The following is a 23,214-nucleotide window of genomic DNA, read 5'->3' as shown; positions in this document are numbered from 1 at the left end:
TTGAAGGAGTCTGCAGTAGACCGAAGTTAGGGATGTTGGTCTGTAATTCTGCCGGTTGTGCGCTCCTTTCCAGTCGCCTGGGAGTTGGTGCTGGGCGAAAGATTCACGATAAATGCGAACTAGGTAAGGGACCAATGTCGTAGAGCACTCTTTGTAAAAGCTAATTGGGATTCCCTTCTGATCTGGTGATTTATTTGCTCTCATATCTTTCAGTTGTTTCTCTATCCTAGGAATGCTTATTACTATGCCGTCCATACGGGAGTCTGTCCGATGGTCCAATGACGGTATATTTGCACAATTATTCTGAGTGAACGATTTCTTGAACGTGAAATTTAAAATTTCGGCTTTCGTTTTGCTGTCTTCAATGGTAAAATGGCTCTGAGCACTATGGGACTTAACATCCGAGGTCATCAGTCCCCTAGAACTTAGAACCACTTAAACCTAAGGACATCACACACACATCCATGACCGAGGCAGGATTCGAATCTGCGACCGGAGCGGTCGCGCGGTTCCAGACAGAAGCGCCTAGAACTGCCCGGTTTTGCTGTCTTCAACTGCCACATCAGACTGGTCAACAAGGGACTGAATGGAAGCCTTGACCCACTTAGCGATTTCACATAGGACCAGAATTTTCTCGGGTTCTCTGTCAGATCCTTCGCTAAGGTGTGATGGTGGTGGCAGTTGTGTGCTTTGCGTATAGTTCTTTTCACAGTGGCACGAATGTCTACCGACCTTTGCTTGTCATTATTTGTGTCTTTTTTTTTAAACGAGAGGACAACAGCCTCTGCTTCCTCGGCATCTTGGAATTTCAGAACTAACGTCCAGTCCGGGTTGGATAGCTCAGATTACTCATCCAAAGATCCGTGGGTTTCCTGTGTCACTTATCGTTTCTTTTACGTCTGGTCCAGAGTAGATCGTGGGTACCCGACGAGAGGAACTCTCGATGTCCAAGGTCGTGTGGTTATTAATCTTTTCACATGTCACCATCTCGAAAGTGTACCACGAATATCGCGATTCGCAGATGGCCTCCGGTGACAGATTCAACTGCCGTCTGCAACTTCATTTTGATGACAGGGGTACATTCTTTTGTGTTAGCAAAAGAGCCAACACCGTGTTACGAGTGACGGCCGAAAAGCACGCGTTTTAGCTCACGCAGGCTGCCGTGAGGAGGGAAGAACTATACTGACGTGAGGTCTGGAACATGACAAGGAATGAGATTTCAGAAAGCGGACGTAATTAGTTTGATACTTAACTTTAATCCATTAATGATGAACGTCGCTCTTGACGGTACATGATTCACAAAATTATCTGTTCAGAATACATTCTTGAAGATATTAATTATAGTAGCTGAATAGGGGGCCTTGCTAGGTCGTAGCAAATGGCGTAGCTGAAGGCTATGCTAAACTGTCGTCTCTGCAAATGAGAGCGTATGTAGACAGTGAACCATCGCTAGCAAAGTACAACTGGGGCGAGTGCTAGGGAGTCTCTCTAGACTAGACCTGCCGTGTGGCGGCGCTCGGTCTGCAATCACTGATAGTGGCGACACGCGGGTCCGACGTATACTAACGGACCGCGGCCCATTTAAAGGCTACCACCTAGCAAGTGTGGTGTCTGGAGGTGACACCACACATACGACTATGGCTAGTTTTAACAGCATATAGGCGAAATTGTTCAAATGGCTCTGAGCACTACATCTGAGGTCATCAGTCCTCTAGAACACAGAATTACTGAAACCTAACTAACCTAAGGATATCACACACATCCATGCCCGAGGCAGGATTCGAACCTGCGACGGTAGCAGTCGCGCGGTTCCAGACCGAAGCACCCAGAATCGCTCAGTCTCAGCGGCTGGCCATATAGGAGGATCACAATGGTTCCAATCATTCGCATTACATTAATTAGTCTGTTCTCTATGACCCGTCGGACAAATGGGCGATCTCTAATGCCACTTCCGCAGGTATGACAGTCCCATTTTCAGTGGCTCCTCTTCAATACGGTAGTTAGCGCACTAAACGAAATTCACCATCTTCAAAGTCGTGAATAGAATATGGACAGTTTACGAAATGTGGCTCGAAGCAACCACCACTGAGGAAGACAGAGGCAGGTGTAAGCAAAATGTAATGCATTCTTCCGTTGAGAGCTTTCATGAATGAGGACGAGGAAGCAACTTGCGTCCACTTCCCCCCCTGCGTGGCAGCAGAGGCGCGCGGCGCGCCGGCCGCTAGCTGCGCGGCTGAGTCACGCAGTTAGAAATCGGCAAGCCTAGCGGCAGCATGGGTGTCGCACTGTTTGGCGTCGGCGCCAGCTACTTTGAGTGCGTGCGTGCGCTGTGCAAGTGTTTGCGGAACTAAACTACACCTTTCGGATTATTGTGCTCTCCTCTTCACATTCCATTTTTGAGACAGGTAAGTACAACCATCATAGTGTCCCTTCAGATTATAACTTCTTTTCTCCATTTCATTAAAAATGTCAGAAAGTTGTAAATTGCTTTTAAATCTAGTCGTCGCTTTAGTCAGCAATATTACCCGTCATGTTTCCCGTGGCGAGTGAAGAAAGAAACACGCGTAGAGCGAAACAATTGTACAGACGGATTTGTGTCAACGTATTTGGGATTGTATGACGCTTTATTTTGTGGCTAAACACAAGCCCTCGCAAAACACACACACACAAACAAATATTTAAATTTTATTCTTTATGTCAAATAAATAGAAAAGCATGTCATAGACGTACCTGTGCTTATACAATGCTAATAGGCCGCATCTATACTACGCTGATTAAAGGATGTAAGTACGTGTAGTAATGTATTGGAGATAAATGTGATGTTTTTTCGTCCTGTTTCGGGTGGTGGATGTAGTACAGACTTAATGAGACACGGTTCCACTTAACACTTATGTTCGATAATCGTCACGAATTTTTTGTTGTAGTGGTCAGTCCACGGAAGTCACAATTTTCGAGATGAAATTGTTTGCCACTTGCCCGACTTCTCATTTTGATGAGCCCGACAGTAGATGTCAGGCGAACTATTGTGTACAAAAACAGGAACATGGAACACAAACGTTCGCTGGGCAGCACGGAAGTGGGCATGTGTTACCTGCCAGACACGCACAATTTATTCCAGTCACGTTTATGGCGGTTTTATTCACGCTTCCTTTCTGACGTTTGTTTTAATTCCATACGTTAGAAAGATGAGGTGACATACACAGCTGACATTTTAAGAGAACCCGGATCTTTAACACAGAAGTAGAAATTTCGTGCATAGTGTTAAGTAAATTTGGTACTGCGGGTTAAATCGATCTGAAGAGCTGCTAAGCTCACACTTATTGTCATTCATATTAAAACATACACAAAAACAAGCACAGAAAGAGAGAGAGAGAGAGAGAGAGAGAGAGAGTAGAAACACGTGCCTAGACTGCACCTGTCTGTATCGAGATTCCTGGAGCTTTGCTCACCGCTCGAAAGACTTCGGCCATGTTCGGTTGTCTCCGTAGCAGCACAGAAAGTTCCGCAGACGTTAAATTTAGACGGTGAGTCAGACACAGTTGGCCACATTTTCCCCTCCACGTTACTGTCACATGCTGATTTCTTTCTAAAATGTTTCCAGAGGCATTTTCGTGACGTAATTGATGGCAACAGCCAGAGATGAATGCTTATTCCCGAGATGCAAACTATTACCTGCAAAGAAATAGAGCGTTGGAAGGTGCTTAAGTACATTGAATAGTAGCACAAAGATCTTTTATATAGTCTGTTGCGGAATAATTGTTTATTAGGAATGCTGCTAAGTGAGAGCTACTCGGTAGTGACACAAGGGTGCTCCTTTTATTCACCGCGTCAATAATTTTCGTTATTGTCGATATCGTTGAAGAAAGAGTACTCTCACGTCGAATACAGGTGATTGATTATCGACAGAAACTTTGTTATCTGAGTTAAAAGGTCGAGCACACCATTTAGGTACCGTTTGGTGAGACTCCATAATCTCTCGCAGAATGAAACTCTCAATTCTGTTTAGACAACTTTTCGTCATTTTTTACATTCCATAAACTCTTTTGAGTGACTTTTCTTATCAAGCTGTATCAACACATTAACATGTATCAACACATGTTTAGGTTTACGTACGTTATTCTTGGAGCTTGCAATGGAATGCATACTTCGTATGTTCAGGTATCATGTTAGTTGTGGAAAACCACTAAATTCTCACTGTGCGACAACATTGTGAAAGCTTAGGAATTAATTATTACATGTGTACCAATAGAATACACAATGTTCGCGAAGCATTCTTGAGGTATGCGCGTTGCTGTGCTTGTTTTTAAATGTGCAAGTGTCTCCTCGCTGACATTTACAAGACCTAGAGTCACGCGTGATGATTGACGTTAAGACACGAACAATTTTTTCCAAATGAAACCGATTCTGAAAAGCGCTGCCCGACGAACGTTGTAATACTCTCTTCCATTACGACAGTTGAATGTCACCATTGTAAAAGATCTTCACCTGAAAACTTTTTTATCATCACTGCTGGTCCCATTGTACATAAAAATGACGTTGATGAAGTCAATAGTCTGTATCAGTGGTCGCATACGACGCTGTCGTGATACCTTATGTGAAATTCGAGAAAGTCTACAGAAAGCAGAAAGTTAGTATACTATACGCCTACTGAGAGCTCACAAACATAAACAGAGTACAACGTGAAACCGTAATCGCATTTGATTTGAATTGTAAGAGTATAACAATGATGGTAAAGCTGGCATTACTCTTTATAACTTGGGTGGATGTAATATAAGACCGGAAGAATTAGTGAATCTTCTAATATGGAAGCCATTTTATGGTCATATGAAATGTTTGTGTGGGGTTTTGGTTTAACTAAGTAATTTCAAATACGCTTCTTGGAGTGCTTTCCATTTGTTTGTGTTTCTTATTTAGCAACACACTGAAGAAATTGAAAAATTTCAGTGAGCAGCTAGATGCTCCAATAGTGCAGAATCTCTGTAGTCAGTACGAGGGCGATTGGAGATCAACAAAATCCAATAGTGAACTGTAGGAAAGGCGTTGTCTACCACATGAAACATTACATTTAAAATTCGAGGAACTTTCGTGGGGATAATTTCCTAAAAAATACCACGACCATGGTAAAATAAAGGTTAGTATTCTTCATATTAATAAGTCCTTGCCAAAAGCGACAGAGAAAGCCCTATTAACACATTGAGACACACCTTTGGACTGGAAGTCTGTCTGTCGCGTACTTAGCTGCTGTTCTTTCCGCTGACTCACTCTTTACTCACAAAAGAGATGTTTATCTACGCTGTGACGAGTTGCCATTTTTAAGTTATAATCCTAGCAATTGTTGTGCAGCTACATGTTCTTGGTGCATGTTTTTCTGCGTCAGTGTCCGTGAACATTTTGTTTGACATGTGGCGGAAGAGGTACAATACTGAATTTCGGTTAGAGCTCGTACAGAAATACCCCATGCAGCGTTTAAATGATGCACTCACACAGCAAAACCTTGAAAAAACACATACATTGGAAATCCACCTTTGTTGGTAATAAATTGTTGACCTCACACAGGGGTAAAACCTTCAAAATGGCAAATGTGATTGTGAAGCAGTTGTAGTGATAATCATTAATGTGGAAAAACAAGAGAAAAAGCCTATAAGTTCAGTGAAGGAGATAAAAAATCGTATAATTTCTCAAACAACAGCAAGAATATTTTAATTCAGACGGTAAAATTGCAGAGAAATTAAGGATGGAATCTAGAAACTGAGGCTGAAATTGAGAGGAATAATGTTGTTGCAGTTTGATGCAGGTGTCTATCCTGTGCAAGCCTTATCGTTTCATCATATCTATAATTAGTGCAACTTACATGTACTGAATTTTATCCACAGTGGATGCTGTTGAACTCCGTGACTGTTCCTTTTAGAATGTAGAAAAATTTCCGCTATTAGTCACAATAAAATATTATTTATTCGGCACACGACCGGTTTCGGGCTTGTGCCCATCCTCAGGTGTTTGTACTTTCATGTACATGTTTATATTGCTGGAGATCACTGTTTGAATACAAAGAAAATTATTTTCTGGTGACGAAACAGATACAAGTGGAACAATTGTACGTCGCAAAGCAGCATTTGTCGAAAATATACATAAGGATGAAGCATCCCTATTATAATTGTGCTGTGGTGACAGTTTCTCCACTCATTTGCACTGAGTGTGACGAATAAATAATCTTTTTTTGTGACTGGTAGCGGAAATTTTTGTACAGCTTACATCTATCTGAACCCACTTACTGTATTCGACTCCTTGTCTCTCCCTGCACTATTCACTCCTCTCCCCTCCCCCACAGACACACTTCCCTCCATTGCCAAATGGACTGTTGAAGAGTGTGTTTCCAAACTGATTTATATGCATAAAATAAGGAGCTCCAGAGGACAGCTTGTTTTAATATCAGATCCTTAATGTTTCATGAGCATATGTGAAATTAAACACCTGATTTCATGATCTACCTGTGTTACTAAAACCCTTGATGTTTGGAAGTGAAGGGACTGGGTTCACGTCTTGTAGAGTGAAGGCACTTTGACATTAAAATAAATTTCTTAATATTTCTTCTTATTATAATATGAAACAAAGTATTGTATTAAATAATTGTTATATGTACTGTTTATTATTATAACTGAATATGATTAAAATGAAGAACCATAATTTTTAAATGTGTCTAATGTCCTATTTTATATACGAAACTATTTAGCAGTAAACACCACAGGAATAAAAATTTCGAAACTTCTATAATGATGTATGCGTGTTTCATCAGCGTAGTACCACATTTCAGTACAGCAGTAATGAATCATAGAAACAATCTGATTTGATGCTTTCATTAGCACCTTCATAACTGAACATCTTTTTATGGAATACCATAGTGAGGTGATCCGATCCCACACCTAGTTTGGAAAGCAGTTTTTTACGTCACTTATTTTCTCTGGTTTCACTTTTTCCCACTGACAAATCTCTCACATTCATTGAAGAGCACTTTTTCCCTCTTTTCAGTGGACTAGCTTATCAAAAGGAGATTGAGATGTTGCCATTTATACTCCCTGATAATTTTATTGGGTTTTTCTGTGCTTTTAATTACGCTGAACAAATCGTTTTCGAAGATTATTGGTGTGGCTTGTTCGTGTGAGTTGTTGGTAACGCCAGAAAAAGCTTCATATATTTAAGACAGTTTCAACAAAGAAAACATATACATTCAGGCATTGAGAAATAATTTGTAACAAACAATTTCTGAGTCGGTAGGAAATGAGTTTTCGTGGCAATGAATTATGCTATCCTGATTTAAGTTTGGGGAATACTTTCACGTGTCTTAAGTCTATAACAACTCCTTGTCAGTGGGACCTCAGTAGGAATTCCCACTTCCCATTACACGAGGTACATCCAATCTGCGTATGGATAGGCACACTCCATTTTGTCGGCTTACCGCTATCTGATGGGCTGGATTCAGTTAAACCAATCTTTTTACTAGGTTCAAGAGTACTCCACCACTCACAAGAGGTTATCTTCGCGCATAAACTTTCAGTAACGTTGAGATGAAAACAAGAGTAACGAGCTGTAATGCTAGGGAGCGACGACAGGGAGGAAAGTACTAGTAGCAAAAGAGGTGAGAGCGAACAGGAATGCTTATACACGGTATGAGTAAGAGGTGGTACATCTTCGACAGATCTGATTTTTGAGGGTGAGAATATCCATTCACTTTTGAGAGCAGCCATGTGGCACTTTTTATAGCCAGTAGTCGAAAAAGGATTTTAATTTAGAGAACTGACTTATCTATAGCGAGGACTAAAAACAATGGCATTCGTTTACCGAATTAAAGCGAATTTTTATTTCTAAAACCGTCAGTAACAATCTGATTAACGTTTTCTTTAGCGATCACGATGTAGTTAAGCTTACTTTGCGTAATGAAATGAGAGTGCGTCTCACGTCATAGGGACGTGGACAGAGGCCGGGAGAAGGAACATCGCAACTTCACTACGTTCTGGATCCAATCACCACTAATGCCCTAGGTCTTGTCCAAGAGAGAAAACCGAATACAAATAAAGCTGCACTAGTGACACCTAAATTAAGAACATTGTATTTATAAGTACGCAATGAGATTGTTTTATGATTTGTAACATCTTTCTGCTTTGTAGACACGAACTGTTAAGGCCCCTCACACACCCTACTTGCAATCTGTCGCTTTCTTCGATCCTTTCACACACGAGCGATTTAGCAAGCTGGTTCAACCATTATTTCGAACGCCATGGAAAATGAACTGCTGTGCTTAGGAGCGGTGACACGATCTCTCTACGTTGACTAATATAGTGCCAAAAATTTCAATAAAGGGAGTGATATTTATAGAACTTGTTTTGGAACGCTTTTCTAGACAACTTTATACCATCTTACGGATACATTACATTTTATTGACATCAAGTGTGTTGAGTTGGTTGGTGCAAATGGCTCTGAGCACTATGCGACTTAACTTCTGTCGTCATCAGTCGCCTAGAACTTAGAACTAATTAAACCTAACTAACCTAAGGACATCACACGCATCCATGCCCGAGGCAGGATTCGAACCTGCGACAGTAGCGGTCACGCGGTTCCAGACTGAAGCGCCTAGAACCGCACGGCCACACCGGCCGGCAGTGTGTTGAGTACACGTTTCTAGTCTGTATTTCGCTAACACATTTTCCAGTCTGCAAGCACCCTACTCTATTTCGAACTAAACTGAATACGTAACTGATATGACCTCAGTGAAAATATTTACCTTTTTACACCAAATTTTGATCCAAGAAAGAATATTAACGTGATCTAACTTCGATTCCATTTATAAGTTGAGAAATGGGACGTGTTTGATAGGGCTACGAAAATTTAATTATGTATTTATTTGAATGCAGCATTATATTCAAACCTGATTTCTTGGGAAAATGTATGGTCTTTGTTCTCGCTCTTATAGAGAGGACACGTGATATGAGGGTATAAGACCTCAGTTAGTAGACACTAGAACTTATAAATAAATCTGAAATACAGCATCAGCGGCCTGAGGGGGGTGGCGCAGTGGTTAGCACACTGGACTCGCATTCGGGAGGACGACGGTTCAAACCCGCGTCCGGCCATCCTAATTTAGGTCTTCCGTTATTTCCCTAAATCGCTTCAGGCAGATGCCGGGATGGTTCCTTTGAAAGGGCACGGCCGACTTCCTTCCCCAACCATCCCAAACCCGATGGGACCGATGACCTCGCTGTTTGGTCCTTTCCCCCAAATCAACCAACCACCCGGAATCAGCGTTAATTCTCGATGTTCACAGAAGCACTAACTTACCTTATACCGACCGTAAAATGCATTCAAAGAATTTCAAAGCAAAATAGTCCGTGTCACTGTTTCAAACGGATTCAAAATAAAATGTCTTTCTTAAACTGAAATTTTATCCTGCGTTTTTTTTTTCAATTCAGAGTGTGTAATATGTTAGTAAAGGTAGTTTTTACCTCTTGATGGATTGCCAAAATAGCTAGATTTGTTAATTTTGAGGTGGACACTATAGATGGTGAATAATATTTTATCATTCTCAACTTACAGAAGCTTCTCTCACTACCATAATTAGTTATGACAGCTGCGAGGAACATTCTCAGCGTAGTGAAACCATGTTAGGTAGCCTCCTAGAAGCTGGACTCGTAAATAAACTGTAAATTAACCCAGTAGACCAGAGTCAACAAGTTATTTCTTACAGTCTGTTGTAACTACGAGAGCACGTAGACGTACTCACACTCCTGTGTCAATATCTTGGGGAGCTTTGTCAAGGTTGCATTCCTCAACATCGATACTTAATATTGTTGCAGGCCTTACAAAAGCATATTTTCGGCCAAATTCTAGAGTTGCAGGAACGTTTCGCGAATTTTAGCAATTTCCCTGTGTAATAAAGAAAATATTTTTCGTTTTAAATAATCTTCGTACGATTAACCGGCGTCTCTAATTTTGTCGCCAGAAATGTGCCTCCAAATTCAACTTGGGAATTAAACAGAAATGCCAACAACGTTTTACAAATTTTAAACGTAACTTAAAACCTCGTCTACGAATTCCTCTGCTTATCATAGAATATCGTCTGTAAGGCGCTTATTTACTGAATCACACTGGTTTACGTTGAATCACTCAATTTGCAAATGGTTTTGGATGTTAGCCATTTCACGCAGTACTGGTTCTCAGGGACTCGAGATACATATAAAACGAAAATGATTGCATCACGACTAACAAAGTTCCTGAGTCCGTTCAGGTGTTCAAGTTTTCATTTATTTTTCTTGGCCTCACTAGTGTTGTCAAATTTTTTTTTGTAATGATTTCGTGTCATGTTTACTGCCTCGCTTCTGACGCTCCAATGGGTGCCCTGCACCCTCTCCAAACCCTTGCCCATAATAGCAATCAAATAAACTCCCATCGCTGGGTGAACATTGAAAAGGAAGCATAACAGCCTTACAATTGCCCAAGAAAGTCACTGAATCCACCTCTACCGAAGCCGCATGCAAGCAAACTACACTGAAGCACCAAAGAAGCTAGTATAGGGATGCGTATTCAAATGTGTAAGCAGGTAGAATACGGCGCTGCTGTCGGCAACGCCTATATAAGAAAAAAAGTGTCTGGCGCAGTTGTTAGATCAAAATGGTTCAAATGGCTCTGAGCACTATGGGACTTAACTTCTGAGGTCATCAGTCCCCTAGAACTTAGAACTAGTTAAACCTAAGGACATCACACACATCCATGCCCGAGGCAGGATTCGAACCTACGACCGTAGCGGTCGCGCTGTTTCAGACTGTAGCGCCTAGAACCGCTCGGCCAGTTGCTAGATCGGCTACTGCTGCTACAATGGCAGGTTATCTAGAGTTAAGTGAGTTTGAACGCGGTGTTACAGTCGGCGCACGAGCGATGGGAACAGCGTCTCCGAGGTAGCGATGAAGTGGGGATTTTCCCGTACGACCATTTCACGAGTGTACCGTGAATATCAGGAATTCGGTAACACGTCAAATTTCGGACATCGCTGCGGCCGGAAAAAGATCCTGCAAGAACGGGAACCAGCGACGACTGAAGAGACTTGTTCAGCGTGACAGAAGTGCAAGCCTTCCGCAAATTGCTGCAGATTTCAATGCTGGGCCATCGGCAAGCGTCAGCGTGCGAACCATTCATCGAAATATCATCGATATGGGCTTTCGGAGCCGAAGGCCCACTTGTGTATCCTTGACGACGACACAGCACAACGCTTTACGCCTCGCTTCGGCCCGTCAGCACCGACATTGGAGTGATGATGACTGGTAACATGTTGCCTAGTCGGATGAGTCTCTTTTCAAATTGTATCGAGCGAATGGCCGTGTACGGTCATGGAGACAACCTCATGAATCCATGGACCCTGCTTGTCCGCAGGGGACTGTTCAAACTGGTGCAGGCTCTGTAATGGTGTAGGGCGTGCGCATTTGTAGTGATATGGGACCCCTGATACGTCTTGATACGACTCTGACTGGCGACACGTATGTAAGCGTCCTGTCTGATCATCTGCATCCATTCGTGTCAGCTGTGCATTCCGACGAACTTGGGCAATTCCAGCAGGACAATGCGACACTCCACACGTCAAGAATTGCTACAGAGTGGCTCCAGGAACACTCTTCTGAGTTTAAACACCTCCACCGGCTACCAAACCCTCCCAGACATGAACATTATTGAGCATATCTTGGCTACCTTGCAACGTGCTGTTCAGAAGAGATCTCCACCCTCTTGTACTTTTACGGGTTTATGGACAGCCCCGCAGGATTCATGGTGCCAGTTCCTCCCAGCACTACTTCAGACATTAGCCGAGTCCATACCACGTCGTGCTGCGGCACTTCTGCGTGCTCGCAGGGGCCCTACACGATGTTAGGCAGGTGTACCAGTGTCTTAAGCTCTTCAGTGTATGTTCAGTGGGTGGTTTGGGCAATGCACAAATTCGAAATTAGGATTGACATGTTTTATTCGTTGCTGCACATCTGTCTGTCTTCTGGCCACTGTAGCAGCATTATCGTAAGCTTGCCCTATATAATTCATAATGTCGAGTCCATCAGCTTCGAGCGTCTGCTAAAAGAACATTTATACAGGTACGCCAACTGCTTAACGAAGCACAAGTGCGCTTCAGAATTTTTATGCCTGAACTAGAATTCCACCGACAAACTTTCAGAACTTGCCCAGGGATAGCATCTGAGGATTCTCATATGAGACACCGACAGTCTCCGGCCGCTCGTTACACAATGATAACTTAATTATGATTTATTCGGTTTGTTGCTCCAGTTGCCTTTTTTTTCTTTGCGGATACATCGTCACGAAAGTGGAAAAGCCAGCAGTGAATATACCACCAGAATGTAAAACACAACAACCCTCAGACGATGGAGAAGTACTGCGATGCGGCTGAAGTCGGTTATGGGAACAGGTCATCATAACGTCGTTGTGCCGCTCTTCCATTGTGCAGTCCACCATTGCATTCAGTGAATCCACATATGATGTGCATTGTGCATATCGGTCAGCTCTTCATCAGTAAACCCATCCAAAGTCCTGTTGTGTCAATTCGCACAAGTGGCGTCAATTAAAGATAGTTGCACCAAGCAACCAAACTCCCTGAAGAGGCCTTTACAGCTGTTATGGGTCCACCGCCGTAACTGGGTGGTCAGCACAGATGGCTGCAATATGAAGGGCCCAAGTTTGATTTCTGATGCAGCCGAGGACTTTTCTTTGGTGGGAAGACTCCTAAAGGATTCACTAAACCTCGTGATGCCAATAAAGGAGCTACTTGAGCGAATAGCAGCGACTTAATGGTCTGGAAAGCTTGCAAACCGGCCGGGAGAGTGTGTGCTGACTGCATACCCCTGCATACCGCATTCGCATGATGCTGCAAAGCAGAGGATGACACGGCAGCCTAGAGACATCCATTGGGCCTTCACAGCCAGGTAATTAGGACATGAAACCCAACGAAATGCATTAACTCTATAACAAGCTGCCAGAGATCGTGGGTCCTTCATACCAAAGTACTCAGAAGGTATTCCTGAACAATCTGTGAAAGTTTGTCAGAGGAGTTCTGGTTCACCATGTATAGTGATTCCTTTACTTGGAACATCACATTTCAGGTCTAGCTCTACATACACATTTGCAGATAGTTATGATACTATTTATTCCAGTCTTCCAATAGTCCATCACATTCTTCCCCCTGTCTCTGTCCATCTTTGCCTCCTCCCCTATCTGTCCATCTCCTTCTACTTTCTCTATTGCCACCTTCTCCTCCACCTCCATCTACCTGCTCCTGCCCCCTCTGTCCACCTGCTCCCGCCCCCCTCTGTCCACCTGCTCCCGCCCCCCCTCTGTCCACCTGCTCCCGCCCCCCATCTGTCCACCTGCTCCCGCCCCCCCCTCTGTCCACCTGCTCCCACCCCCCCCCCCCTCTGTCCACCTGCTCCCGCCCCCCCCTCTGTCCACCTGCTCCTGCCCCCCCTCTGTCCACCTGCTCCTGCCCCCCCCCCCCCGTCTGCCTCCTCACCTCACCTGTCATGGTCAACCTCCTCCTCTCACCTCTCACAGTCTGCTTCTCCTTTCTTCTTGTTCTATCTCCTCCTACTCCTCCCTCCTTTATGTCTATCTCATCCTCCCCTCTCTCTCACCTGCTGACCCCATCTAAATGTGTCTCCTCCACCCCTTTTCTCTGTCCATCTCTTCCTTTCCCCTCACTGTCTCATTTCCAGTTCTCCACAACTCTCTCTGTGTTACCCCATCCCTCAGTAGGAGGTCGCTGTTTCTTATCGCCACAATGTTTTCTTCCAGATAATAAGTGATATGTGTACAAAGTTTGGATGAAAACGATCCAGATATTTAGGAGGATCTTTGTACTTTTGGCTTTGCCTGCACACGTCCCATGTATTTCATTCCCATGTAACATATTACACACAAATTTTCACACTTATATCACTTGTATCTCTAACGAGTTTCGCCCTGTAGTTTCATTTTCACACAGCTCAGTGTTTATGGCGTTATATCTCCTGAAATATGTATCGTGCAATTACATAGTTTTGAAGGTACATTCAGTGGCATGTTGCGGTTGGTTGGTCGATTTAGAGAAGGGGACCAAACAGCGACGTCATCGGTCCCATCGGATAAGGGAAGGATAGGGAAGGAAATCGGCTGTGCCCTTTCAGATGGATCATCTCGGGATTTGCCTGAAGCGATTTAGGGAAATCACGGAGAAACTACCACTGCGAAACCTCACTCGGTAATACGTCGCGAACAGAGTTAACAGCAAAGGAGTAATAATAGATCAAAACGTCCTGCTTCATGCGGCAGTTTTGCTGCATGAACAGCGAAAATGTAGTAAGCGACAAACTTGTTCTCCTTCATCAGTTTGTGGTGATTGTCGACGAGAATAAGTTTCGTTAAGGTTTGAAATTATGTGTAAAGTTAGTTGCAAGTCACTAAGTTCTCTCATTGACAAGTACTGGCTTAATAATGTCTGAGTTTTCGCGCATCGTTGGCTACACTTCTGTTTCACCCCTACCCCCACCGTTTTGATAGGTAGGTGGTTCTTAACACCAGACTGATTCTTTCCACACAGTGATGTTGTTGTGACCAGACGAAACTACTTTCTTCTGGCCACAAATTTGGGTTCTTTGATTACTCTGGGAAATATTACACACGTCAAAAAACGTTTTACATCACCCCGGTTCCCAGAATTCCTGAAGATAGATGTTGACTGTGGGTATTGTATCACAGACACAGTCTCTTTGGCTGTTCAGAGATGTCGCTAAACCCGCACAAAGGTGTAAACAACCATGCATGAGCAGCGCCTATTAGACGGAGGGGGTCCCAGTCATTCCACCAGGAAGGAGGTACACGGCTCGTGTTGTCTGTAGTTCAACTATGCCTAGACGATCAATACCGCGGTTCGATCGAATCCGAATTGTTACTTTGTACCAGGAAGCGCTCTCAACAAGGGATGTGTACAGGCGTCTCGGAGTGAACCAAAGCGATGTTCTTCAGACATGGAGGAGATGCAGAGAGACAGGAACTGTTGATGACATGCCCTGCTCAGGCCGCTCAAGGGCTACTACTGCAGTGGATGACCGCTACGTACGGATTATGGCTCGGAGGAATCCTGACAGCAACGCCTGATGCGCAACTTTACTCCCGGCGTCCATGGCGACGCCCATCTTTGCAACCACGACGCCTTGCAGCGCGGTACAGATTGGCCCAACAACATGCCGAATGGACCGCTAAGTATTGGCATCACGTTCTCTTCACCGATGAGTGTCACATATGCCTTCAACCAGACATTCGTCGGAGACGTGTTTTGAGGCAACCTCGTCAGGCTGGACGCCTTAGACACACTGTCCAGCGAGTGCAGCAAGGTGTAGGTTCCCTGATGTTTTGGGGTGGCAAGACGCCCCCTACGTTCGTGGTCCAAAATCAAAGCCCTGAAGGGGAAAAGTCGTGAGAATAAATAAAACAAGTCATCAGGGCTAATAGGGCGGTGGCTCACTATGATATATATGTCTGTATAAAGTACAGTGAGTGAAAATGAAAGATATACATCAGTAAAGATCAGAATTAGGGTCTCCAGCAAGTTAAATAACCAAACACCCGCCCCCCCCTTTTCCCTTGCAGTCACCCTAATATGATATATAACATATATACAATGTTGGAAAACGTAATTCGCGTAAAAATAAGTAGAATCACAAAGGATATGAAATTACAATCCACTTTGTTGACAGTCAAAGATATTGAAAATACCACAGTGATTTAGTTCCATATGGTTGTTCAGAGTGTGAAATGGCAAGGTGTTCTTACAAAAATGGTTCAAAGGGCTCTGAGCACTATGGGACTTAACATCTGCGGTCATCATTCCCGTATAACGTAGAACTACTTAAACCTAACTAACCTAAGGACATCACACACATCCATGCCCCAGGCAGGATTCGAACCTGCGACCGTAGCAGTCGCGCGGTTCCAGACTGAAGTGCGTAGAACCGCTCGGCCACCGCGGCCGGCGGTGTTCTTACAGTTCTTGCTCTCCACCTCCTCAAGGATGTTCAGAATTAAACCTTTTCCTCGACAATGTAAAATAAGATAAATTGGAGTTCAGGCAATCGACCGTATATCCCGTACCATAAAGATGTGCTCTTAAGAACGACTGTGATCTGGCTACATTAAGATGCACACAGAAACGCACATTATTATGACTTCCTTTGAACGTTGTGCGGTTCTTTAGTGGATACAGGAGCGAGGAACAGACGCCATTAATGAACGGAGAATTCAGATGTTAATTTATTCTACATCTAACATAAATAGTAAAAATAATGCGTAATTTTTTTGCTGCAATTTTAGTGTCAGTTGGTAAGAGTAGATTTGAATGTAGACACATATACAGATACAAAAGATTTATAAATATGTCACTCTTCAATACACAGTCTGTTCAGATGAAGTCGAGCCCTGGCCACTACGAAAGTCCGTAAATGTTACTCGACTGTCAAAACACAAAAATTGGCTCAGTGCATGAATGTTCGTACTTAAGTACATCCTTCTCTGGAGCTCCGAAGTGGGGATGCTTACATCTCGTTAGCAGCGGCGTAATCATTCGTGGCACCGCCCTCGTGCCACGGTGGCGGCTCTAGGAAATGCGGTGGCGTAAATGGCGGCGCGCGTATTTGAAAGTGCGGCCGACCGTATAGCGGTCGATGCCGCACACACTAAAAGGTCTGCCAGAGTGGCCAATGTATTCCATCGGGCAGTCCCGGCACTGAACGCTGTAAACACAAGATGTATCGAACTGAGGAACAGAAGACCATTCCCTATACCTGTATTTTTGGCCAGTGCTCTGAAGAATAAAATATGCTTGTGAGATATTTTTTTATTTCACAACTGGCCATTGAAATTGCTACACCACGAAGATGACGTGCTACAGACGCGAAATTTAACCGACAGGAAGAAGATACTGTGATATACAAATGATTAGCTTTTCAGAGCATTCACACAAGGCTGGCGACACCTACAACGTGCTGACATGAGGAAAGTTTCCAATCCATTTCTCATACACAAACAGCAGTTGACCGGCGTTGCCTGGTGAAACGTTGTTGTGATGCCTCGTGTAAGGAGGAGAAATGCGTACCATCACGTTTCCGACTTTGATAAAGGTCGGATTGTAGCCTATCGCGATTGCGGTTTATCGTATCGAGGGTAATACGGAACGCCGTGCTGGATCCCAACGGCCTCATATCACTAGCAGTCGAGATGGCAGGCATCTTATCCGCATGGCTGTAACGGATCGTGCAGCCACGTCTCGATCCCTGAGTCAACAGATCGGGACGTTTGCAAGACGACAACCATCTGCACGAACAGTTCGACGACGATTGCAGCAGCCTGGACTATCAGCTCGGAGACCATGGCTGCGGTTACCCTTGACGCTACATCACAGACAGGAGCGCCTGCGATGGTGTACTCAACGACGAACCTGGGTGCACGAATGGCAAAACGCCATTATTTCGGATGAATCCAGGTTGTGTTTCCAACATCATGATGGTCGCATCCGTGTTTGGCGACATCGCAGTGAAAGCACATTGGAAGCGTGTATTCGTCATCGCCATACTGGCGTATCACCCGGCGTAATGGTATGGGGTGCCATTGGTTACACGTCTCGGTCACCTCTTGTTCGCATTGACGGCATTTTGAACAGTGGACGTTACATTTCAGATGTGTTACGACCCGTGGCTCTGCCCTTCATTCGATCCCTGCGAAACCCTATATTTCAGCAGGATAATGCACGACCGCATGTTGCAGGTCCTGTACGGGCCTTTCTGGATACAGAAAATGTTCGGATGTTGCCCTGGCCAGGACATTCTCCAGATCTCTCACCAATTGAAAACGTCTAGTCAATGGTGGCCGGGCAACTGGCTCGTCACAATACGCCAGTCACTACTCTTGATGAACTGTGGTATCGTGTTGAAGCTGCACGGGCAGCTGTACCTGTACATGCCATCCAAGCTCTGTTTGACTGAATGCCCAGGCGTACCAAGGCCGTTATTACGGCCAGAGGTGGTTGTTCTGGGTACTGATTTCTCAGGATCTATGCACCCAAATTGCGTGAAAATGTAATCACATGTCAGTTCTAGTATAATATATCTGTCCAATGAATACCCGTTTATCATCTGCATTTCTTTGTGGTGTAGCAATTTTAATGGCCGGTAGTGTACAATCGCACAGCTGCTATCATAGTTTGACGAAATTGTCGAAATAAAAGCCATACCAGCTGTCTCAGCTTGTGCGTAGAACATTTTGAAGAACTCGTAACTTTACGAAGACGCCGTCTACTCGACTCGAACCGATAGCAAACCACAGACTAACGTCCCCTGGCAACACTTAAACACACAGAGCGAGATGTCGCAGTGGTTACCCGCTGAACTCGTTTTGGGAAGGACGACGGATCAAACCCTCGTCCGGCCATCCTGATTTAGGTTTTCCGTGATTTCCCTAAATCGCTTCTGGCAGATGCTGTGATGGTTCTTTTGAAAGGGCGCGGCGGACTTCCTTCCCCATCCTTCCCTAATCCGAAGGTTCAAATGGCTCTGAGAAGTATGGGACTTAACATCTATGGTCATCAGTCCCCTAGAACTTAGAACTACTTAAACCTAACTAACCTAAGGACATCACACAACACCCAGTCATCACGAGGCAGCCTAATCCGAAGGGACCGATGACCTCGCTGTTTGGTCCCCTCCCCCAAACCATCCAACGCTTAAACACCCGAAACCTGCAGTGAGTGGAATGTTGTTTACATTCGATGTAACCCGTATGCCTGTACGTTAAAGCAACCCCGTAGTGCACCTGTTATATATTCTAGGTGAAAAGGTAATACAAGTAAAGGGGGCGTCTGCAAATGGCCACCTCCAAAACTACTACTCCTACGTGGACGGGATCAAGTTCGTATTTTCAAATGGAAACCCCCTCCCATTTTTACTGCATAATAGACGCGTACCCGGCGTTGCCCGGGCATGTATTAATTCCAATCTTCTATTAGTCCATCTCCTTGACTCCGTCTCTGTCCATTTCTTCAACCCCCTTTCTCTTTCTACCTCCTGCACCCTCGGCTCTATGTTCATCTCCTCCTTCCCCCCTCGCTTTCTGTCCATCTCCTCCTCCTCCTCCTCCTCCTCCTCTTCCCTCCCCCCTCCCCCCGCGCTTTCTGTCCATCTCCTCCTCCTCCTTCTCTCTCCACGTTATCATGCTAGTAGGAGGCTAATGGTTCTTATCCCCACATATTGTACCTAATAAGTGCACTAAGATTCGTTGAAACCGTTCCAGAGGTTGACGATCTTCAAATCGGTGAATTTGTCCGCATACGCACAATTACAATACGCTGACGGATATAAAACACAACATCAAGAAATAATTAATACAAGTTAATGAAATTTCTGGAATACATTTACCGAGGTAACATACTTCAGTGATTAATATTGCAAAGTCGCAGGTTAATGAAAGCGCGAGATAAACCATTGCAAATATGATAAGCTGGAGCATTAACAACCAGTTCTAACAACCCTACCACAACAAACGTCAAAATTTAATAATGATTGTGGTGTTGCTCACGCTGCTAAATACTGCATTTTCGGGCAACAACAAAGTTATTATGTGGCAGGTGTCATTAGAGCACAGTTAATAAAGCCATTTCATGTAATAATAAATAAACTAGGCACTCATCTTTTCGTATTTCCCACGCTGGTCTCGTTGTAAAATCATGGCTCAATCGTCGAAAATCTAGGTGGTGATGATTCCAAGCTCGGATGCAAAGAGGCCTAGGTTTTATTCTGCGATATTCAAAAGTTTTGTAGATGTGTTTCACAAATCATTCTTGAAGATTAAACCTTTGAAAGTTCGCACAATGGTGATGTAAAAATGTAATCAGCACTCCGAATTTAAGTTACACTTCTTTTTTATTACTTTTGCTGCAATATCACGTATCACACAAAACATCGCTTCACAATACAAAACATACTTGAAAACATCTTCCTCACTGTTAAAGTTCACAATTTATAAGCTGACCACAATACGTGTCTTTTCAACATGAGGTCCAAGACTTGACCTTTTCAAGGTCCGACTCTCTAACTAATAATCGCTTACGCGCCCAAAAATCAGAGTTACGTCAAAGATCATAGTGACAAAAGAAAGAATACACATAAGAATAATATCATTGCAACATAGACATATCGATGTATCAAAGTACCTCTACATTAATGAAATCAAATCTGAATGTTGTCTCAGAAATATGTTCACTACTTTACAGAAACACAATAGAATGTTGCTGGTATCGAGAGGTTGACTTGAGGTGCCGTAATGGTTACGTAATTCAAGTACCATTACACAGTGTAACTGCCATAATGTTGAATGCAAACATGCATGCATTGTATTGTACAGGTACCAGCTGCCATATACATGCCTGTAACACCTGGTGGGTCAGTAGAAGAAGGTTAATGCTGTTTGTGGATGACACTGTTGTTGTCGTCCGATGATGTCCCATGTGTGGTGATCGAGCAGGCCAACCATGTCGACACTCTGAAGAGCTTGTTGGGTTACAACAACTGTATGTGGGCGAGTGTTATCCTGTTAGAAAACACCCCCTGGAATGCTGTTCGTGAGTATCAGCATAACAGGTCGAATCAACAGATCGATGTATAAATTTGCAGTCAGGGTGCGTGGGATAACCACGAAAATACAGCCGTCACTGGCACCGAGGCAGAGCCAGCTTTCTTCAGATCTCCACCCTGCCATCCAATGAGCTCTCACTTGACACCACTGAAATCGCAACTGATGGTGGCCAGGGTTCAGCGGAATGTAAGCTACGGGCGTCTGGCTCGAGCCTGGCCGTGAAGTAGCCGATTTGTAGCAGTTAGTTTTGTCACTGTGGTGCCAACTGCTGCTCAATTTGCTGCTGGAGATGCAGTATGATGCGCCAGATCCATACATCAAACACGATGGGTCAAAAATGGTTCAAATGGCTCTGAGCACTATGGGACTTAACATCTGAGGTCATCAGTCCCCTAGAACGTAGAACTACTTAAACGTAACTAACCTAAGGACATCACACACATCCATGCCCGAGGCAGGATTCGAACTTGCGACCGTAGTGGTCGCGCGGTTCCAGACTGTAGCGCCTTGAACCGCTCGGCTACCTCGGCCGGCAAACACGATGGTCTTCCCTCTTGGTAGTGCCACGTGGCCGTATGTAGCACGGTCTTATTGTGACCGTACATTCTCATACCACCGCTGCCATTAATCATATACAGCGGGTACATTCCTGCCGATGTCTTTCTGAAGAAGGAACATACAGCTTCTCGTATCGCTATTAACGACCTCCTTTTAACTCAGTGAGGTGTTGACACTGGCGTCTTTGTCGCCTGAAAAGTATTCTTGACTAACATCTACTCACCAAGTCCAGTCACTACGGTAACTAACGCTCACGAGTGTTGCAGCGCACATTTAAAGCAAACCTGATTTTCATCCTCATAGTAGTGCGAACATAACTTGACTGGAAGAAGGGATCGGTTGGTAGGACATGTTCTGAGGCATCAAGGGATCACCAGTTTAGTATTGGAGGGGAGCGTGGAGGGTAAAAATCGTAGAGGGGGACCAAGAGATGAATACACTAAGCAGATTCAGAAAGATGTAGGTTGCAGTAGTTACTGGTAGATGAAGCAGCTTGCACAGGATAGAGTAGCATGGAGAGCTGCATCAAACCAGTCTCAGGACTGAAGACCACAAAAACAACAGTAGTGCGAAGTCTGAATATACATCTTTCAGAGGTACAAACATGCGTACCATGTTTTGTTTATGTCGCAAAACTCCTTCTTGGCATTGCGATCTTGTTTTCGTCAGTGTGTGTTTCACATATATTTAACATATTTTACACGAACATCTATTTCACCTGTATCTCTAGCGAATTTCGCCCTGGAGTTTCATTTTCACGCAGCTCAATGTTTATGATGTATCTCCTGACCTGCGTACTGTTCAGTCATACAAGTTTTCAGGTACATCCAGTGTTATACATGGCTACTGTCTGCGAAATATATTGTGAATATAAGTAGAAGTAAAGAAGTAATAAGTCAAAACGTTATGAATGATGCTGCAGTTTTTCACGCAACTCTGTATTTGTCAGCATTTCTCGTGAACTGCGTGTCTCGCAATGGTATAATGTTTGTGGTACATTGAATGTTACATGTGAAGTGTGTCTTCAAAATGTGTCGCGAATACAGTTAGTAGTAAAGAAAAAAAACATTAAAACGTCTTGCTTCATGCAACAGTTTTTTCTGCATAAACAGTGAACATCAAGTAAGCGATAATTTTTTTTTTCCTTTCATAATTTTGTGGGGGTCGTCAGCAAGATAAAAGTTTCATAAAGGTTTAAAATTGTGTAAAATTTGTTTCTAGTTTTCAAAGTGCTCTCATTGTTAAATACTGTATGACTTAAGATAGTGGTATACGCACGTCGTGGTCTACACTGCTTTTTCACCCTCACCGCCTCTCATTTGATAGGTATGTCGTTCTGACCCCCATCCCCCCACAACGATGATATTGCTTTTTCACCCTCACCCCCACTCATTTGATAGGTAGGTCGTTCTAACCCCCCCTACAACGATGATATCCAGACAGTAAGTGGTATTTGTACTAAGTTTGGTTGAAATCAGTCCAGTGGTTTAGGAGGAGATGTTAAACATACAAACATACGTAAGTACATAGAAACAACCATTGTTATAGTATGTATTTATTCGGATTCTACGCCAAAAAAATTCCTACGATTTACTGTAACTACTTTTTACCATTCGTGGCAGATGGCGCTGTAATCGAAAAATTTCAAGTGAACCTTTTTTTTTTTTTTTTTCAGTTGAGTATCGACGCATTTTATTCCCCATTTCATTTATGATGTAAATGTAAACCTTCGTGTTCTAACAATTGGTATTCATGTTCAAACGTTACTTGAGCACTGCAAATGTGATGGTACGTTACACATAATATACACTCCTGGAAATTGAAATAAGAACACCGTGGCCGGCCGAAGTGGCCGTGCGGTTGAAGGCGCTGCAGTCTGGAACCGCAAGACCGCTACGGTCGCAGGTTCGAATCCTGCCTCGGGCATGTATGTTTGTGATCTCCTTAGGTTAGTTAGGTTTAACT

The 23,214-nt window shown here is 43.8% G+C and overlaps 1 protein-coding gene across 1 annotated transcript in view; it reads left to right on the top strand.

The window, feature by feature from the left end:
- The first annotated feature begins 2,260 nt into the window (after positions 1 to 2,260).
- The window catches only part of LOC124722729 (dual specificity protein phosphatase 10), a 228,982-nt gene continuing 208,028 nt past the window's right edge, over positions 2,261 to 23,214 (top strand). The window contains exon 1 of the mRNA XM_047247870.1: positions 2,261 to 2,405. The gene's annotated coding sequence lies outside the window, so the exon portion shown is untranslated. The remainder of the gene's footprint in view (positions 2,406 to 23,214) is intronic.

This window comes from Schistocerca piceifrons, chromosome X (assembly GCF_021461385.2).
Source record: "Schistocerca piceifrons isolate TAMUIC-IGC-003096 chromosome X, iqSchPice1.1, whole genome shotgun sequence".
NCBI lineage: Eukaryota > Metazoa > Arthropoda > Insecta > Orthoptera > Acrididae > Schistocerca > Schistocerca piceifrons.
This window is presented reverse-complemented; position numbering and strand designations above follow the sequence as displayed.